At 41.6% G+C, this 20,445-nt stretch overlaps 1 protein-coding gene across 2 annotated transcripts in view; it reads left to right on the top strand.

The window, feature by feature from the left end:
* Nucleotides 1-20,445, top strand: part of OARD1 (O-acyl-ADP-ribose deacylase 1) — a 360,480-nt gene that overhangs the window by 8,364 nt on the left and 331,671 nt on the right. The window contains exon 2 of one of the 2 annotated variants that reach the window (XM_044076494.1): nt 12,206-13,265. The exons of the other annotated variant lie outside the window; for it this stretch is intronic. The gene's annotated coding sequence lies outside the window, so the exon portion shown is untranslated. The remainder of the gene's footprint in view (nt 1-12,205; nt 13,266-20,445) is intronic. 2 annotated transcript variants of the gene reach the window in all.

Here is a 20,445-nt window from a genome sequence, read left to right as displayed (position 1 = left end):
TATGCCATGGTTTGCAAATGTGAGATTTAAATCATGTACAGTAACTTTCTGTTTTGGGAAGGCAAAAGATCTATCTGAAGGGTGAAAAGTTGTGTTGCAACAGGCAAGAAAAAATGTACGCTGTTAATTCACAACTCCCTAATCTACTGTAAGCTGTTATAAAAACTGGGCTGTAAGTGTCCATAGTAACCATAGTAAAATAAAAGGCAAAACAATGGTATGAAACAACTTGGATAGTATGATTTGGGGCACTAGTAAGTGAGTTTATTTTCAGTTAAACTGTGCAGACTATTAGAAAGCAATAATTCTAGAAATTATCCTTCAAAGAGATTTAATTGTTGACTGCAGTGGTAATACTTAACACATCTTAAATGATTTTCATTTAAGAGTGCAGTTTTATCAGTTCAGTGACAGTATACAGTAATATTTTCATGTTAAAAGGTGAAGTTTGTTCATTAGATGGTGAAACAGATGAGCAGAGTGACTGTAAAATTGCCTTTTAAACGATTTGTTTGCAGTGTTTTAATAAACGAGTTTCTTACATAAAACTGTTTTTATTTAAGGAAGCTTATTAAGTGATTTTCATTTAAGAATGTAGGCTGTCAATTTAATGTCAGTAAACAATAACTGTGTTAGAAGGGCTAAGTTTCTTATCAGTTTCTGAACCAAATGAGCGGAGTGATTTTTATGAACTGGTAAACAAAGAAACTGTTAGGTGTCTGGTCTGTAATGTTAATATCCTGTGTGTTGTAACATAAAAGCATGATACAGATTTTGTTTTTAGATTTAAAATTATTATAATAGTACAAAATGAGTGTTTTCTGCAGCAGGGCAAACTCTCCTTCCTTATTTCTAATCATTCCTTTCACCAGTTGCATCTCCTCAGGGAAAAGAGAGTATCCCATTTGAGAGTAATTCTGTTTCACAGTTTCACAAAAGTATTTACATAGATATTTAAATACGTATCAGATTTGTGCAAGTAAACCAGCTTTCACTGTTAAAATGTAAATGCAAGTTACAAAGATATGCATCTGAGACGTTTCTCCCCGGGCCTCCACTGAAAATTGTCTCGTTCCAAGTCGGACTTTCCTGGTAAACAAATGTTAAATAAATAAATAATAAATTTGTGTGTGAAAATAAATGGGTGATAATTGGCTGTCCATATGAAAAAGGGACAGTCGGGAAATACCCATTTTTTTATCCTCCATTGTATAAAAGAAGTGATTTTGCGCATTTTCTTGTAGTAGGAAGGCCTAAAGGGAAGTGTATATGGATGCAGTTTTAATATGGGTGAGTGTGATAGAGGTGTTATAGGTTCATAGCTGGTACTAGGCTATCGGACCTAGGGCCTATGCAAGCCGAACCATTACAATTCCCTGGATATTTCTTGGTGGTGTCATAGAAGACCGAGTAATATTTATTGAGAGAATAGAACTATATTCAGTAGCTAAAGACAGTTCTACAGTGAGATACAAGTTGTAGGGTACTATGTGCGGAAATTTAAGACAGTTGCACAGTTTAGTGGCAGTGGCCAAACTAGCTAGGGGAAAAACAGTTCAGAGAGATTGTTGTGACTTTACATAAAATGTGAATCTGAAACCTTTGTGTATATTTTCTGTTCCATAAGAGGAATTAAGTGAAACATGAAAGTATCCTCGTTTATAGGTTCATAGGTTCATACTAGGCTATCTGCCCGAGGGCATTTATAAGCCTAGCCCATAGTTTTGTGGCTTACGCCACCCCTTTTGTATGGGGAACTATACCCATTGTTTTGCTGTGCCTCTGTCTAGCAGTGACACTGAGGTAATCCCTGGAGTATATCTGCGATCTCCCATCCATTGGTCAAGATTTCTCTTGAACAAGGCCAGCGAGGTGCTCTGCCTCACATATACCGGGATTTTGTTCCACAGCATAGGGAGTCTTTGGGTGATGAATCTATCCCTCCAGCACGTCCTATTAATAGCCGTGTCGAGGTTTAAGTCTCCCGCCCTTGTGGCTCTGATGGATCTAGATTTTTGAGGTGAAGCATATTCATCAAATCTGGGTTAGACATGGCCTTGTATGTCAGGCAAAGGTCACCTCTGAGCAAGCGGTGCGACTGAATAGAGCTGGAGTTCTTTCAGTCGGGCAGCATAGGACAGATTTTTGAGACCCTTTATCCTTTTGGTGAGGAACTTTTGTGGCCTCTCCAGCTGCTGCAAGTGTCGGGTCAGATACATTCGAATGGGGCATTGTACTCAATCATTGGTCTGATGAGTGATGAGTATAGGGAGACTATGACCTCCCTTGATCTAGATGTGAATCCCTTCATGATAAGGTGGGCAATGTAGAAGGTCTTCCTAACTACTTTAGCTACATGGGTATCGAATGACAGGCTACTGTCAACCTGGGTCCCCAGGTCCCTGATAACTTCTTCTGTGCTCAGAGGATTACCACCTATATGGTAGCTAGGGGTAACCTTGTTTTTCCTGAAGGGTATGACTATGCATTTTTTGGCATTTAACTTTAGGCCATGGCTCTGGCACCGGTCATCCGTTTCTGTGAGGCCCTTCTGAAGGATATCTGTGTCGGATGTGTTTTCGACTACGGCGCCCAGTTTGCAGTCATCTGCAAACTTTGTCAGCCATAACCCTCCTGTGTTTGCTTGTACTTCGGAAAAGTAGATGCCAAACAAGAGTGGGCCCAGGACTGAGCCCTGTGGGACACCACTTGTGACAGGCTTTGAGTCTGACATGGCGCCAGCAACTCTGACCCTGTGGGTTGTGTCACTCAGCCAGTTTGCAACCCATCTTGTGATGTATGGGTTAACATTTAAGCTGATGAGTTTTTCAATGATACCCGAGTGGGGTATTGTGTCGAAGGCCTTCGCCAGATCGAGGTAGGCTGTATGGACTGCCTTTCCCTCATCAATGGCTTTGGTGACTGTTTCGAAAAAGTCAACCAAGTTTAAAAGGCATGATCTGCCTTTGACAAAGCCAAACTGGGTTGGATCCAAAGTCTGCAAATTCCCTATGTCTTTATTTATGAGGTCCATTATGATCCTCTCCATAGCTTTGCAGATAATATATAACAAAGTTGCATAGAATCATTGCTGATTTGGACTTCTTTTGCTGGATGCCTTGAGATTAAGTTTTGTGTGGGGTATATATTGTGGAAACATACAAAAGATAATTGTGGATGTTCATTAATAGGTCTAGCATGAGCATGTTTGTGTTAAAAGGCCCTGCTCCCATGATGCAATATTTTGCAATTCAGCAACATGTTAGACATGAAGAAACGACCTCATTATTGGCTAATTTGCATGCCTCTGAGTATCACTTAGTACACTGACATGCAGATCATTGCTGATCTGCACATAGTGTTAGTAAGCTGCTACTCATGCAGGCATTGGTATCTCCCTCGGTCGCTGTCCCTCATACAAAGCGCACGCGCGCACACACCATAGCCCCTGTACCTGTCTGTCCTGCCATGGCCCCCTCCACCTCCTGATCTCTGTAGTAGCTGAAGTGCCCTTATGGCATGTCTAAATTGCTGTGGCTTGTGCCCCCACCCCCGGTCCCTGTGCTGATGTCATTGCCATTATAGCACTTTCTGATGCGTTATCCCTGTTGTCTAGTCCCCCTAGTTGAACATGGCCTTTTGGCCTTGTGCACTAACTCAGTGTGGCAAGACTGACCATGATATTCTCCACAGCCAAGTGATATTTATTTATTTTGAATTGCTCTGTGTAGATGCCAGCCTGGAGGCAGTTTTTTTTTTTTTTTTTGGGGGGGGGGGGGCATGGCTAATTAGCATACATCTCTCACCCAGACTGCCTCTTTAGCAATCAGCATGGCTTTATGCTAGATCTCCTTGTAGCACTGTTAAGGCTTTTGCTGAGTACCAAAAGATGACCGCAGCATGTCATGATACCTTCATGAATTTCCCCCAATGACTTGAGTTAACATTTGATCACCCAGTAATAGCATCTAAGGAAACTGCCATCAATTGTCGCAAGTACATTTTTGGTGTGTCAGAATGTATAAAGCTGCTGTGTGCTGTTTTAAACAAAAGATACATATAACATACCATATGCTGGGCTATACTGAGAGTCTATAAGTGGAAGAATGGCAAAAAAGAAATTGAAAAGTAAACGAGTGTTGGATTACAAATGTAGGTTGAAATATGTGTACAAAGTGGTGGATGCAAGGAACGAGAAAGGCCCGACTAAAGATGAGCCTTAATATGGAGTGTGCTTGGACATATATGGTATGACTCAACATAACACCAGATCTTGGATTACTTCTAGAGTGGCTGAAGTAAATTTAAATGGAGCTGAATCAAGTGGCTGAAGTAAATTTAAATGGAGCTGAATCACTGAATACAGAAGTTTCTTTTCTGCGCAAAAATTTGACAAATGGTTTTCACACGTATCACATAATTCAGATTTACTAAAGACCTGTATAGGCCAGAAAATATCTTTAATGGGCAAAGTAATTATACTATATGAAGGCAAAATATGGAGTTTGAATTTTATGCACGTTACAAGTAAGACCGAGTTGTTTGGAAAAGAGTGCATAACAACTATCAGATTGAAGCTGTACTCTGTTAAGAAACTGCAGGTAGCAGCAAAGGACAGTCACAATCCTGTTCCAGGTGAAAAGTTGTAATTTTATGTCATCTGATTATAAGTGAGCACAGTTGATTCAAACCATTGTGCCCATCCAAAACAAAAAGGTTTTAAAGATCAGTCCCATACTCTTGTGTTCCACATTTGATCAGACACTTTAGTTCTCCAGAGATCTAATAGTGGTGAAAGCGCTTTCTCAAAAATAACATCAGGTGCTTGGAATGCTTTGCCCACCTGAATTAAGGAATAATCACAATGAACTCACCTTTAGACCAAACATAAAAACACACCTAAAAAAGAATATGCATGATGGTGCTTCGAAGTAAACTGAATCAGTACTAGGCTACCATTCTATACAAGCGTTATACTTGGCCTGTACTGAAACTTCTAAAAATATATGGAAGAGTCTCTGTACATTTTCAGCTACCATTTGTATAAAGATATATTTTTTTGTTCCCTTTCGCTTCATTCTTACTGGCTGTTCATCTCTGGGTCTACCAGTCTCCTAAGGCCCCCAGACTGACTCTGTTGTAAGGCTGGGTTCAACAAGGAACCTGTGAGTGTCCTAGGAGGTTGTGCCATTGACTTCTTCCACTGGGAGATTTTTTTTTCATTTCTAACATACTCCTTGGTATCTCCTCTCTCCACATTTGCTGTTACATATGAGAGCAGCTCCCCTCTACGGACTGTCTCTCTCCTCAGGTGATGCCTAGAATGGGCACATCCATCTCTCCTTGCTGGCCCCTCATGTAAACCAAAGTCCACTAATACAACTTTGGGTCACCTGGGTCATAGAGTTTTATGTAAACATTGTTTGTTCTCTGCTGAAACTTCTAAAAATGTTTCTCCTGTACCCCTCAGTATTTCCCTAGGAAGACCTACTCTGCTTAAATTATCTTGCCAAGTGTTTGCTACCTTCTGTACTTCAATGGAAGACAGAGCCGCAGCTTCTGAGTAGCTATTAAATGGCATAGTCCACCAGGATATATTCATTACCTGTGGAACATGGGGTATTCAGAGGTCCCACAGTATCCATAGTGACCTTCTGAAACTGTTCCTCAATAACAGGCAAAGACATCAAAGTAGCCTTGGCATTATCTCCAGCTTTGACAACCTTCTGGCACTGCTAGTTCTTGTTACAGCCGTTTAAATCCCAGGCCAAGAAAAATTCTGCATAAGCTATCTTTTAGTTTGCTGTTTATTTGTTTGATAATGGGGTAAATGGACTGGTCAGCAAGATCCTTTTCAGCCGCAACCTGGGCAGCATAGGCAATTCCCAAATAGAAAATTATACATAGACCAAAGAGTAGAATACTGTACAATGTACAACTCTGTGTAACAAAGTAGAGACAGTACATGCTGTTGTTTAAAATTATAAATGCAAATGATATTTACAGATAAGGTAGGCTCATGTGGCCTGCAAAAGGAATATCATGAGTTGGGGCCACAATTGCCAGTCAGTAAGCCCTGGGTTCTACCAGCTGCTGTGTTGCTTCTCTGTCTCTCTCACCTTCTAGGGTCCATTCTATGTACAACAATCCATTGTCTCAGTATATGAACTCCCTCTGCCCTTAAGTATCCAGAGCTTCTTTGGCTATCTCTGTCTCATTTTCCAGTAAAGTAAGCTCTGAGAACTGAGTCTACCTTAGCTCCATCCTGGTGACCCTTCCCAGCTCACCTTCTTAAGGAAGTTTTCTGCAGGTGGTACCTCATCTTGTGGCTGACCATCACCTACCTCTCCCCTTGCAGTATCATCTTCCAAGGTAAGTCTCGTACCTTTCAGCTGCTCTGGCTCAAGTCCCAGTTCACTGCTACTGACCATCTCACCCTCTTGAGGTAGCCACATTACCAGCCTTGCGTGGAGAGGTGGGTACCGCCTGGGTCTCACCCTTACTGCCTTACCCATGACATTGCCTCCATACCTGGCTTTGTTTAGTAGCATGCACATTCTCAGCCATTCCCTATTAGGACGTCAGCAAGAATGTACTCGCATATTACTACCTACTGCAGTGCAGATAGTCTGACCAAAAGTACCTGAAAAGGTTTCCGATCTGGGGTCCTAATTAGAGTGGACTATTCAGGCAAGGAGTGCTCCTGTCTGTCTACTGCAGGCTGACTGTAGTCATGTCCCTTTTGGCAGTGGTCTCCTTCCACCCCACCAAGGCAGGATGTAGAATTCTGTAATAGTGAGGTGTAGCTGTTTGTCCCTGAACAGCTCATCATTGTCATTGTGATAGACTTGCTTGATGCTTTTTGAGTCCTTTCATCCACTAAGGCGTGGAGAAAAAAGTAGTCAGGTAAATTCGTACCGTAATGGTAGATGTCCTTGCCTTCACTGCTGCAGTATTCTTAACAGATGGGATTCCCTGCCTTGGAAGCCTGAATGTCTGGCCAGTCTAACAAAGACTACTTGTTGCGTCTAAAATATGCTGAACATCACCCAAACCTCCTTGCGTAGCTTAGGGCATAAAGGTGACGTAAATGGACTACTGTAATCAGAACTGAATGCACCATAGGAAAACAGTCCAAGAAACCTGAGAGGTAACATTTTATATCCAGGAAGATAAAAGACTAGGGGGGTGGAGGGAGGGAGTGACTACTGTAGTAGTGAAGGCAAGGAAATCTATCGATATAGTAAGATTTTACACAACTGTACTATGTCCTTACTTTCACTGCTGCAGTATTCTTAATAGATGGGAGAGTGCCAAAACTCATATTTCTGTAAATATCTCTGGTATTGTCCACCCAGATGCATTGTATGGGCAGTAATTCACATGCCGAGTCACCAAAGAGGTCAAGAATGGCTCCTTAGAGAAATTATGTACTCTGTACAAGATGAAATGTGGATTAATTTTTAGAAATAATATGAATATATGCCAGAAATTAAGTATATTAATTGTCTGAACCAGAAGGTATTTATATTGTACTCTGTGGTATCAGATAAAAGCATATGCAATGCTGGAAAACCTTTGCCCTGAACCTTGATGTCTAAGTAGCATTGTTTTGTTGATATTTACATTTATTTATACTTTAAATATGTACACAAACCATAATTTTACATTAAATATTTTATTTATTTATTTTTACATTTGTTGACCGGGATAGTCCGACTGGATGCATGTCCATTTTCAGCGGAGGCCCGGGGAGAAAAGCTCCGAGGGTAAGCAGATACAGCATTACATAATACAAACAGACTATTTACAAAGATTACATAAGTAAGCAAGTTAAACAAGTTTCACAGGTTACAGTTAATCCTGAGCACAAGTCAAGATTAAATTAAATTACACAGTAAACTGGTTAACAGATTTTTACACATTCTAGAGAGAGAGTTAGCCAGGCTTGATACATTGACATAGCCAGTGACAAATGTTGTTTGAGTCTAGTTTTAAATTGACCTAAGGTGGAAAGTAAGGTAATATCAGCTGGAAGAGAGTTCCAGGATCTACTTCCAGAGTTTGCAAGGAGAGAATCACCGGCTGTGTTATTAATTTTGCTAGTCTGAATTAGTAGTTTGTTAGAGGATCGAAGCAGTGTAGAATTGTTATAGGGGGTGAGTGCAGGAGTATTGTCTGGATTATAGAGGTTTTTATAGGCCATAATCAGTTGGTTATACTGGATTAGGCTGGGTAGTTCAAGCCACCCAAGCTGATTTAGATTGATGCAATGATGTATCCTAAAAGGCAGCCCAGTGGCAAACCTGGCAATGTGGTTGTAGCAAATTGAGAGTTTAAGGACAGTCTTGTTTAAATTAGAGAGTAGAGGGGATGCATACAGAAGGGTTGAAAGAAGGTGAGAACGAGCTATGGCAATTTTAGCTAGAGGGGTTAGGAAGGCTTTTATTCTGTAAAGTGACCCTAGTTTTTTATTGATGGTTTTGATAGTTTGGTTAACATGTAGGTCAAATTTTAGATTATTGTCTATGATGACACCTAATAGTTTTGTAGATGGGTCAGGGGAGATTATTGTGCCATCATTTGATTTTATGGTAAAGGTGAAAGTGGTAGACCTACGTGTTGGTGAAAATAACAGCATTTTAGTTTTTTTGGGATTTAGGATCAGACTATGTTCAGAAAGCCAGTTTTCTATTGTATTAAAGGTGGTCTGAGTAGCTGACCATAACTCTGCTGGAGATGTGGCTGAGCAAATTGGAGTAGAGTCATCAGCATATTGGATACAGCTGACTTTTGGGATGACAGTATAAACGTAGTTAATGAAGATGGAGAACAGCAAGAGCCCTAGTATAGAGCCTTGTGGTACTCCAAGGGTGTTAAGTAGAAGGTTAGAGAGTTTGTTCTGCCAGAGGACAGCCTGCTGTCGACCATTCAGGTAGGATTGAAACCATTGGAGGGCTCCAGTATCTAGACAGAATGTTTGCAGGGTGTGGATTAAAAGTTGGTGATCAACCATATCGAATGCCTTGGAAAGATCCAAAAAGAGGGCTGAGGATATATAATTATTGTTGCGATTATGGTGTTAGTAAAGGCTAGGAGGGCTGAAGTAGTGCTGTGATGAGGACGGAAGCCATGCTGAGTGTCTGCCATAAGGCGATTTTGGATTAGGTGGTGCATGAGTTGTCTGAATACATTTTTCCATAATCTTTGCAAGTGGAGAGAGTATAGCTATTGGCTATAATTGGAGAATTCAGTAGAGCTGCCTCCTTTGTGAAGTGGGATTACACAGGATATTTTCCAGATGGTGGGAATTTTAGCTTCTACTATGGTTCGATTGAATAGCATTGAGACTGGGTAAGCAATAGCATCAGCTGATTTTTGTAGGTACTCGGCAGGGAGTTGATCAGCAGAAAGTGTAGTGGGTTTTAATTTTTTGATCAAGGTACGGATAAGTGAAGTGGCGACTTGTTGGAAGCTGAACGCGAGTAGGTTTCTAGGGATGCTACTTTCAGGACCAGGGGAGCTAGGAGGTAGTTGGCTAGCTAGGACTTGAATTGTCTCAGTAAAGAATTGGTTAAAACTATCAGAAACCTCTTCAGGGGTTTTATCAATAGTAGTAGCAGGGATTGGGGTTGAAGTTTGTCCAGGATGTAGTAGATTATTTAAACCTGCCCAAAACTTCTGAGGGTTATTTTGATTTACTGTCTGTAAATTACAGTAGTATTGTTTTTTGTCTTGTAAAATAGATTTTTTTGGTTTTGTTCCTGGATTGCCTGTTTTTAATGTGATCTTGAGGGTCTTTAGAACGCCATAAAGCCCATGCTTTGTTTCTAAGAGTAATTTTGAGTTTAGACTCTATAGAAAGCCATGGTGCAGTTTTTGCCTTGGTTACTGGTGCATGCAAATCAAGGATCTCAAGGAATTTGTTGTTAAAGTATGCTACTGCTTCCTGTAAGGGGAGGTGTTTTAGAATAGACCAATTGCATGAGTTTAGTTCTTGTTGGAATTTGGCAGGGTCAAAGTTTTTATTGTTTCTAACCTTTCTGAGTAAGGGTTGTTGGGAATTAATGGTTTTGTGCTTAATTACATATGTGAGAAGGTGATCGCTTAGGCCATTAATGAGGGTACCAGAGGTGTACAGTTGGGGGTGACCGAGTACCCAGTCAAGTATACTTTCTTTTTGGTTGGGTTTACCTATCCTGGTAGGGGTGGATATGATTTGTGTAAATGCATGCAGGTTAATATGGGTGGTTGGGGATTCTGAGGAACAGGTGCCCCAGTCTATGTTAAAGTCTCCAAGTAGTAGGGTTTCTTGGGCGTAGTGACATGATAGCCAGTGCAAGATATCTTCAAATGTAGATATATTGTTACCTGGGGGAATGTACATACAGATAACACATTTATTTTTATTAAGTTGCAATTTGGTGGCAAGAATCTTCGAGTTATTAATCTGAGGAGGTTGTATTACATCTATGGTGACATTCAACTCAGATTTATAGAGTACAGCTACCCCACCCCCCTTCCTCGAAGCACGATCCAGCCTGTGTATGTTGTACCCAGGTGGTAACACTTCATTGTCTTTAGTGTTAGGTTGAGTGTATACTTGGTGATGAACTTCAGGAATTTGTTTATTAGTTTGTGGTAGTGTTTGGATCTAGAGCTAATGTGCCTGGGGTTGATATGTTGAAAGACTGAACAAGATGTTGGATAGGATCTGGTACTGTAAGTATGGTTGAAGGTTGAAGGATTTACAGCTGGGGTGATAGTATGGCCTTTTGGGACCTGAAATCCTGCGAGAAACTGGTTTCCATACAAGGTAAGGAGGTATGGTGTGAACAAGAGGGGTAGTAAAGAGGAGTATAAGGAACTGTTGTACCTGGTGATGCAACACCAGGTGATGGTGTGGTGAGGTAAAGGTACTGAAAGGGGGATGGGAGAATGCCAGATCAAAGCTAATAGGTGCTATTAAAATGTAGGTAGTAGAATGGGGGTGGGTGGAATTATCCCAGATGAAAGCAGATAGGATCTAGAAAGTAGGGGAGTGGCTATAGTACTATAAATTTAGAGGTACTGGGGACAGGAGGGAATTGGGGGCAGGGAGGGGAGCAAAGAGAGCCTGAGCATAGTGGGGCTATTGCAGTTTACAAGGTTTCCTGAGGTGTCCTAAAGCTATAAGTATTACAGCTCGTAATGTAAGAGTCAATTTACTTCAGTTACAGGGGAAGGAGGCAACCACTTGAGTAGAAACAAAGAGCCCTATGGCTGACCAATATGGTGACCTGCTTAATTACAAAGCACTGTAAGTGAAAGCTTAACAAATGCTTTTTTGTGTGTGCAACCTACTCTGTTTAAATGTTGAGAGAAACTGATTGCAGTCCTGTAAACACCGTTTTGTAGGGAACTGTAGAGTTCAACTAGGAAAAGAGAAAAGCAGAGATCCTAGGGTAAGCACGAAGGCAACAACAGGCAGTTATGTAATAATGCATTCAGAAAGGTTTGGTGGTGGTGGTGGTGGTGGGGGGGTAAAGTAGCATACTTCAGAATGAACTAAGATTTATAGCTAAGAAACCTAAGCAAGAGAGCAATGCAGTAAATAAACACTTGCCAGATTTTAAAGATATACCAGAAAAACTAAATCAATTATTCACAATTGTACAACTGGGAAATTGCCAGTAAAAGCACTTCAGGTATAGCTAGCCCAAGTTATTCAAGTCATAAAAGCACTTCTTCAATGTGTGTGTGCAATTTAAACATTATGTTTAGATTTAAGTAAGCATGCAAATCATAATTATGCAGATATCTGTCAAATTGGTTCACATCTGCACAGACAAATTTCACACTGATAGTTCAGCTCTCAATTACGTTGAGAGATTTAAACAGTTTGTATAATTATGATACATTTTGTTTTAGCATAAAATCACCATTGTATAACCTTAATATCACCATTGTGAAGAGGAGTGTCTGCTGAAAAACTGTCGTGTTTTAACTTTTTTTAAATAACTTTTATAGTTTTTTATCTGTTGAGGTTTCAGAGTTGGGGCACAATTTCTGCCAAGAAGCTGAAATGGTTTAATTCAGGGAATCTGTCACAGAAATCGACTTGGCATAGACATATGGATAAATGGAAATGCATCATTCTTCAAGAAAATTTCTAACTATTAATGCCAGTTAAGGATGATTTCTGCATAATTGTTTTTTTTTTCAGAATGGCTTCTGCACCTGCCATGTGGCAACCAGCAGATGGATATTCAGAGGAATACCTAACATACAGTGCTACCTGGATGATATGACAGTGGAGAATAACCCAGGAGCACATGGGCACCCAACAGAATCCTCTGGATGTTATGCTGGTGACGGTGGAGAATAACCCAGGAGCACATGGGCAGCTAACAGATTCCATGAAAGGTGTAAAGTGTATATGGGATGTAAGAAGACCAGCAGAGATGTGTGAATTTTCTGCAGACAGAGATCATGCATGATAGCCACGTGATTAACAGCAGCAGACTGTACCAAATGAATACTAAAGACACCCCATCTTCAGAATGTTTTACAACTGAAGTCATAAATATGACTGGTAGACTTCTACCAGAAGTTTTAGTTGAAACTTTCCATGACATTGTTCTTAGTAACTACATCACTACATACTTGTAAGCATGCCACAACCCACTTGGTTCCGTCTTTGTCTATCTGGCATGTGATATTTCACCTTGCAGAAAAAAAACTCCAAGTTAAAACATAGGCACCCATTCCATTTGCTTCAGGGTCACACGCTAGCACTGATGGTCAGTAACTCTGTCCTGTTGGACTGGACAGGGCGGTAAAGAAACCTAACCAGTACCTATATGTAAAAAGCTTTGCACAAGTGCTGCTAGGCATATGCAACCCCAGGAAACTGGTGTCTGTGACAGTTTCATACAGGTTGGAATGTTGGTCCTTGTTGCTTGTTGGAAATACTAGTATTAGCCCGTTCTTTTATATTCAGCATATCAAAGTATTGCTGATGGACTGGATTGTCCTAATTGCTATACGAAACTCTGAAGACATAACAACTGTTGATAAATGATTATGTACTGTATTTCAGTTCTTACAGTTACCCTAGACAAATACTGTTTCACAAAGAGGAAGCAGAAATGATCCAGTAATATCACAGATGAGTGGATTATTTATAAAGGTGATAACTCTACAACCTGCCCCTTCTGTTAAAGAACAGCTGTCCATACTGTAGGGAAATGTATTCTATGGCTGCAGTGATAATTCTTCCAAAGGTGAGTTCTGTAGTGCTGGTGACAGTTAATATAAAGTACTTTGCCTGAGGTTTTGTTTAGAGACTTTGCATTGACAAGAAGACTAAAAATTAAGCCAAAAACTGCATTGGGTATTGCATGACTAAAAAGCACCAACATTTTCTGTGTCTTTCAGAGTTGCAGTCTCTGTTATGCTAACATATTCATATTGACCGTGTGGGTTTTTCAGAGAATCAGATGCACATTCAGAATGCTAGAAGTCAGACGCACCTGAAAAGTCAGTATATTGCAAAAGATGGGCCTGAAAAAGTGTTAGTTGCAGTGTTCCGTGGCTCAATCAGAAGACTTCTAAAACATTAATGAAGTAAAATGGCACTGAATACTTTGTACTGCATCCTCCAGTTGTGAATGTGTTGCCTGAGAGATCTGAAGGCAATTTAAGGTTATGAGCTCCCATGCTAAACCCTTGCAATGAGAAATAGATAATGTTCTTCATACTGAGCACTACTGCATCAATCTTAGATGTGAAGTTGTTGTATCTCGCCTTCATTCTCACTGATGGGTTCGGAGCTGATCTTCAGCTCCAACTCTGCCAGATACAAAAGCTCGAGGTCTTCAAACAGCTCGTGGCCTACTCCCTATCCCATGATGCAGTAGTGCTTCCCTCAGAACTCATTTGCCGCTGCAACAGGTTGTGAGTTCCCTCGACAGCTCTGGCCAGTTTTGTCAAAATATCTTTTGTGTTTTTCTACAATTCTTGCTTAGTACTGATAGTATAAAACTTAGGATTTTTATGTACCCTTTTTGGTGTTTGCTAGTCATACTTACAATTAGAGTGCTTTTTCTCTGTATTTGTGGCCGCTTCTCTTCTAAACCTACTTATAACAACTCTTAGAGGTTGCTTAGTTTAAAGAAACTTTCCTCCCTACCCCTTTTTTTCTGCCTGCTTTAGAGTAGCAAACACATTTTTATTAGGACAATAGTAGTTTGTTTTTTTTCTACTATTAGACTTGAATTTGTAAGTTTAATTCAGCCCTGTTTTTAGGGTTGGATTAGATATCTTTGAATGTAGCATTGTGTGCTTCTCATAGGTAGTGTACCATAGATGTTCGAGTTACCCTGCTGCAGTCATCACACTTGGGTTATCCTGCCGTCAGGTGGTCCCGCAGTCGGCCTGAGTTCCAAAGTCTTGGTCCGGCGTCGGTTGCTGTCGCTTCTTCCCTGACGTCAGTGCGCCAGGGGTATATAAGAGGCATCCAACGCCATTTTCTTCAGTCTTTCTTGCCGCGCGGTGCCTGAAGCAGAAGCAGTTCGCAAGTGCCGGTCGGCCGACACCTGAGATTTTCGATTCGAATTTCAGTCCGAAGTCTTCAATAAAGCTAAGTACCTCGTTGGGGAACCTTTTTTCTTGCCTCAGTCCGATGTCAGGAAAAAGTTAACAATTGCATTTCTTGTGGGAAGCAAATACCTCATAAGGACTTCCATTCTTACTGTATTCCTTGCCTAGGCCCAGACCACAATGTCACAGGTTGTCGGTTTTGTGCTAGGTTTAATAAACAAACTATCAAACGCCGTTTTGACTTTGCACGACATTACTTTGGTAGGAAATTAATTATATCATGGCGTTGGAGCAGCCGACGACCGGCATGCATAAAAAACGCAAGGATAAGGACAGGCAGCCTAGGAACAAGCCAGACTCCGAGGCCTCTGTTGGGCCTGTCGCCGGCTTTCAGTGAGGCGCCTACGCAGCCCCTGTCGACCGCAGAATTGGAACCCCAGACAGCTGCGGAGTCTACTAGGCCGACGCAGCCATCTTCTTTAGGCCCTTCCGACACGGGAGCAGAAGGAGACCCCGGTGCAGTAGAAATACCTTCAGTTGTAGAAGGTGTCTTCAGACCAACGACACTCACCATTAAATCTTATGCTAAGCTTAAAACTCCTTTAAAACCAAAAAAGACTGTACATCAGTCTACAGTTCAAGGTCCCATGCCTAAGAAACAGATGCTTAAGATGGCTGAAGATTTTATTACCCTAATCAGGGTCCCTCCAGATAAAAGACCAAGACAAGAGGAGGATTATGCTTCCTCTGACCAGGTTTCAATTTCCTCAGATTCTTCTGAGGAACAGGATTACACTTTTCCCCCTTATGAAGATTCTGATGCTGAAGACTCTATTCCCTCAGCATCTCCCCTGAAGACTACTCCTTTGGGGAAACTTTACATACCATGAGGGAACATTTCCACTGGGAAGGCCAGGACTACTCTGATTCTAAGAAAAGACTCCGAGAGTTCCTTTTACTACCCCAGCACAGACCACTTGCTATCCCTCCAGTTTTAGATATTGTGGATGATGTTTACTTGGAGTCTAGTCTAAATCCAGAGACTCTACCTCCTGCTCCAGCCAAACCAGACAGATACTACAGAGTACCTGACTCTCACAAATTCCTTTATAGAAGCCCTGTGGCTGACCCAGAAACAATTTCCCAGGGTCCCAAGGGGGCTAAAGCTTCTATGGCTAAAAATCCTGTGCCCTCTGAAAGGGATTCCAGAGCCCTAGATAGATGGGGAAAGAAAATATACACCTTGGCAACTCTGGCTATGAGAGCATTAAATTGTCAGTTTCACATGCTGAAATATCAGCAATTCATAATGTCTCAATTAAAACAAAAAATGAGCACACATACTGAACAGTCTGAATTCAAGGAAATGCAGGATCTGTTGCATGCAGCTGAACAGGTGGGCAAACATACTTTACAATGTGGATTTGAGTCATTGGAAGCTTCCTGTAGAGCAGCTGTTACTGGGTCTGTCATACGTAGACATGCTTGGTTAAAAGAACAAACCCTACCTGATAATGTTAAAGCAAAATTATTGGATGCACCTTTACAGCAAGATGCATTATTTGGTGTCAAAGCAGAAGAGGTTTTAAAGTAAATGGAGGATAAGGCAAAGTCTATGCAGACGGTCAAGGATTTTGTACAGGTACAACCCCCTTGTTTCAGCAGAAATTGGCCAACAAAAAACTGGTCCTTTCCAGCTTCTGACAGATCACAGAGGGGCAAATACAGAGACCCAAGGGGCAGAGGTCAGTCACAAGGCCCTTACAAACCTCGGCAGTGGGGTACTGCTACCCCGAAAGGAGAAGACTGTCTCCAAACTAGCAGAAGACAAACACAATGACTCAATCCTCAAACTACCAAGCAAATCTCTCCTGGCAGCTCCCTTGGGAGGAAAATTAGCATTTTTTGCAGACAACTGGCACATAATCACAGAAGACAAATGGGTCCTAAACATGGTCTCACAAGGATACAGATTCCACTTTCATACCTTGCCAAGGATAAAAGGAATGCCAAACCTGCCACCAAATCAATGGGCAGAGGCACAAAAACAAATTACAGCTCTCATGGACATGAGAGCCATTCAACAGGTTAATGGACATGAGAGCCATTCAACATGTTACCTACACAGGAGCAAGGACAAGGATTTTACTCAAGACTCTTTTTCTAGTACCAAGAAAAGACAAAGCATGGAGACCCATTCTGGATCTTTCAATTCTGAACACCTATCTGCAAGCATCAAAATTCAAGATGTTAACACTACAGCAGCTTCTTCCCATGGTGGGCAAGAATACTTGGCTAGTAACGTTGGACCTCAAGGAGGCATGCCTGCATGTCAACAGGTACCTACACAGGAGCAAGGACAAGGATTTTACTCCAGACTCTTTTTCTAGCACCAAGAAAAGACAAAGCATGGAGACCCATTCTGGATCTTTCAATTCTGAACACCTATCTGCAAGTATCAAAATTCAAGATGTTAACACTACAGCAGCTTCTTCCCATGCTGGGCAAGAATGCTTGGCTAGTAACGTTGGACCTCAAGGAGGCATGCCTGCATGTCCCTATCAGACAAAATTGTAGAAGATACCTCCGCTTCATTGCATTCTTCACAAAATGCCTGGCACCAGTAATTGCATACTGCAGACAAAGAGGAATTAAAATATCCACCAATAAACGAACCTCCAACAACTAAGAACAAACAAGCACTGATTTGCAACCAAAGAGAAGGTATTCCACTGAATTTATTGTCGAACAAACACTGCTCAAGTAAAACAAACCATAAAAGTGTAAAGCGCTTTTCGTCCGGATGATATCCGGACTTCTTCAGACAAAAACCCATCCGGACGAAAAGCGCTTTACACTTATGTTTTTTTATTTGTTTTACTTGAGCAGTGTTTGTTCGACAATAAATTTAGTGGAATACCTTCTCTTTGGTTGCAAATCAGTGCTTGTTTGTTCTTAGGAATTCAAATATACCCATACTCGGACGACTGCCTTATTCAAGCAGAAAGCAAGGACATTGCATCTGGCATTTGTTAAACACCTTCTAAGTTGCCTAGGGTACACAGTAAACGAAAAGAAATCAAAACTAGTGCCCTCACAAAACATAATATTCCTGGGTGCCAGCTTGAATACACCTGCCCAGATGGCTTATCTCACGCCAGACAAGCAACGACGGCTGACTCAATATTTCAAAATAATGGCAACAAAGACCCAACTCCCTGCAAGAAAAATTCTGCAGGCCTTGGGATTCATGGCATCTTGCATACTATTAATACCATTTGCAAAACTGCATATGAGGAAATTACAATGGTACCTGAAAAGCGTACGTACTCAGCACAGCCACAGCTTGGAAACAATGATACCACTCATTCCCTGCCTTCAACAGGAGTTTCTATGGTGGGCACAGGCATGTCACCTCAACAAGGGTCAGCCTTTCACCTTACCCACAGCCAGGCAAACTATGACAACAGATGCATCGGACTATGCCTGGGGAGCACACATGGCAGGACAGTGCATTCAGGGCAAATGGACTACAGATCAAAGGCATCTGCATATCAATCAAAAAGAAATGCTAGCAGTATAGAATGCCCCAACAGCTTTCAAGGACCTCTTACACCCAGGACAACTAATAATAAAGACAGACAATACCACAGTAATGTGGTAAATAAACAAGCAAGGGGGCACACATTCCTACCCTCTATGCAGGCAAGCAATGACCTTGTGGGACACGGCACTGTCTTACCAGGTTCAATTACAAGCACAATTCCTGCCAGGAAAGAAAAACACATTGGCCAACGACCTAAGCAGAAACATCATGGATCCTCACGAGTGGAAACTAGATCCACAAGTATTTGCAATGATAGCTCAAAAATGGGGACGCCCAGACATAGATCTGTTTGCCAGCCCCCAAAACTACCAACTTCCAAAATTTTGCACAAGGACATTCCATCCACAAGCTTGGAAAGTGGACGCCCTCTCATTCAGTTGGAAAACATTAACAGTGTATGCCTTTCCTCCACTGCCTCTTCTAGCAAAGGTACTGCTGAAAGTCAGATTAGAGAGGCCACAAATGATACTCATTGCACCAGACTGGCCACGCCAGCATTGGTATCCAATTCTAAGGAACATGGCCCACGACCCACCATGGATTTTACCACAAATTCCTCACCTGCTCTCCCTGCGAGACAATCAGATTCTACACAGCCAGCTCAAGACTTTAAACCTGGCTGCATGACAAATTACCTAAACAACCAGCCAACATCTCTGTCCATAGCTGTTACGGATGTCATTCTGGAGGCCAGGAGGCCCAGCACCAGGAAAACCTATTCAGACAAATGGAAAAGATTTTGCGCCTGGTACCAGGCTAAAGGCCAAAATCCCCTTGATCCAAACATTCCTCAGATTCTACAATATTTAACTGAGATGTTGCACAAAGGACTTTCCTTTTCATCTGTTAAGATCCACGCCTCAGCAATTTCAGCTCATTACAACACGGATCCTCCTTTATTCTCACATCCACTCCTAAGACAGTACCTCAGAGGGGCTAATAATATAAGACCACCCAGGAGAGCACCAACACCTACTTGGGATCTCAACTTTGTTCTGGAAAAGCTTACACTGCCGACCTTTGAACCAGCTTTTTCAGCTGATTTAAAATTTCTTTCATGGAAAACTGCCATGCTACTAGCAATAACCTCAGCTAGAAGAGTCTCAGAGCTACAGGCACTAATGGCAGCAGAGCCTTTCCCCATTTTTCATCAAGACAGAGTCTCTCTACGAACTAACCCTTCCTTTATGCCAAAGGTGGTATCCAGTGTGGCCCTAAACCAAACCATTCATTTGCCCACCTTTTTCCCAAATCCCCAGAACAAAGGAGAAAGACTCCTGCACTCTTTGGACATTCACAGGCAATTACGTTACTAGTTGGATAAAACTAAGGCTTTCAGAAAATCTGACCAGCTCTTTGTAGCCTATGCTGCAGGATCACAAGGAAAAGCTATTTCAAAACAAACCATTTCTAAATGGATAGGGCATTGCATACGTTTCTGCTACACGCACCATGGGAAACGGGTACCTGCTAACATTAGGTCCCACTCCACCAGGGCTACAGCTACATCAGCAGCCTTTCTCAGGGGAGTGCCAACCAAGGATATTCTGGAAGCTGCAACTTGGAGTTCAGTGCACACCTTCACCAAACACTATCACTTACCTCTATATTCTAAGACTAGAGCTGGTTTTGCCACTGCAGTTTTGCAGGGCCTACTAGCTTCTTCTAACCCTGTTTAACTCCACCACCCATCCTTAGCTTTGGGATTCAACCCAAGTGTGATGACTGCAGCAGGGTAACACGATGAACATAGAACAGTTTTGTACCTACCATAAATGTAGATGTTCGAGTGTTCACCCTGCTACAGTCCAGGTTACCCTCCCTCCATCCCCTCTGAACTAGCTGAACTTATCTATACCACTCTATCCTATACAACCTCTGTGGTGTATTTGCTTGTGCCTGAAGACTTTGGAACTCAGGCCGACTGTGGGACCGCCTGACAGCAGGATAACCCAAGTGTGATGACTGCAGCAAGGTGAACACACTAACATCTACATTTATGGTAGGTACAAAACTGTACTTTTCTTGTAGTTCAGAGTTGGAGCCCTGTTTTTTATTGGGGCTATTATTATTATTATTATGATTATTTATATATATGCAATTGTGTGTTGATATTGTGTGCCTTTATAGTTACATAGTGTGTGTTGTTGTGCTACATACTGTATAGTCAGAGCCCTACACTTTTATATATATATTCTCAAGATAAGGCTAAATCAGGTTTCAAGAAATGTCCCAAATGTGGACAAAAGATGTCC

The sequence above is a fragment of the Protopterus annectens genome, chromosome 7.part0 (genome assembly GCF_019279795.1).
Source record: "Protopterus annectens isolate FY-2018-M chromosome 7.part0, PAN1.0, whole genome shotgun sequence".
In the NCBI taxonomy this organism is placed as follows: domain Eukaryota; kingdom Metazoa; phylum Chordata; order Ceratodontiformes; family Protopteridae; genus Protopterus; species Protopterus annectens.
Note: the sequence above shows the minus strand (reverse complement) of the source record. Positions and strands in the feature narration are given on the sequence as shown.